The following is a 1,072-nucleotide window of genomic DNA, read 5'->3' on the forward strand; positions in this document are numbered from 1 at the left end:
CCAAGATGTCAAAATCCTAATAATAACCTTTATTAGATTATCAGTAGTGTTACTCTGACAGAATTTGTGAATTCAAAAGTTATTTAAGAAAATTAGCGTAGCCTCTTAGATCTGTACACTTACATTTTAATAAACATATTTCTCTGTAAAAATAAAGCTTTATGTTTATGAGTATGGGTTTTACCCACAGGCTTTCATATGTCCAATATTATAAATGCATTATACATATTTTAAATTGTCTAATTTCCATTTAGATGCATAAAGTGCATACTCCATTTGGTTGGCATTAACTGGATCGTACATAACTATTATCTTTGCATGCACACAGGGTGAAATCTGTCTGATTGGACAACAAATGTGCTATATCATATAATTAGTATCAGAAAAAGGATTATCTGAGCATTATGATACTATTCTTTGGAGTATTGTGAGTAATATAAAATAGAAACTAGCTTTTTTAGAAAGCACAAAACCTGTGTAAGAAAAAATACGAGTAATACGAGTAAGAAAAGGAGCCTCAGATAACTATGATTGACTGTAATCAAAATTCAAACATATGTACACTGTAAGAAAAGTCCATTAAAAAAACAGCCCAATGTGCCATGTTAATATTTATTAATTTTTCACAGGTGTTTTTCCAGGATTTTCTAATTGTGCATTATATTTTAAGGTTGAAGGAAATGTCCATAAACGTAACGACAGTGATACTGGTAATTTTCTGCCAAGACAACATGCATTTTCTACGGAATTTCTTTTTCTTACAGTGTACATTAATGCCAAAAAGAGCAAGAATTAATCACAACTCTTGAGAGGAAGCTAACCTCATATTTGTCTCTGCAGTGTTAATATATTTCTTGGTGGATCATTTCTGTCTATCTCTGTGAAATGAATCCAACAACAGGTATGTTTCCACTTGACATAACTCTCTACGGATGCCCATGGTAAAGCTTATTTGACATCTATACATAAATATATATATACACACACATGCACATTCTGCTTCTCACACTGACCTTACACACACACACACCGACACACACACACACACACACACACACACACACACACACAC

The sequence above is a fragment of the Sinocyclocheilus rhinocerous genome, unplaced genomic scaffold (assembly GCF_001515625.1).
Source record: "Sinocyclocheilus rhinocerous isolate Xijiao unplaced genomic scaffold, SAMN03320098_v1.1 scaffold369, whole genome shotgun sequence".
Lineage (NCBI taxonomy): Eukaryota > Metazoa > Chordata > Actinopteri > Cypriniformes > Cyprinidae > Sinocyclocheilus > Sinocyclocheilus rhinocerous.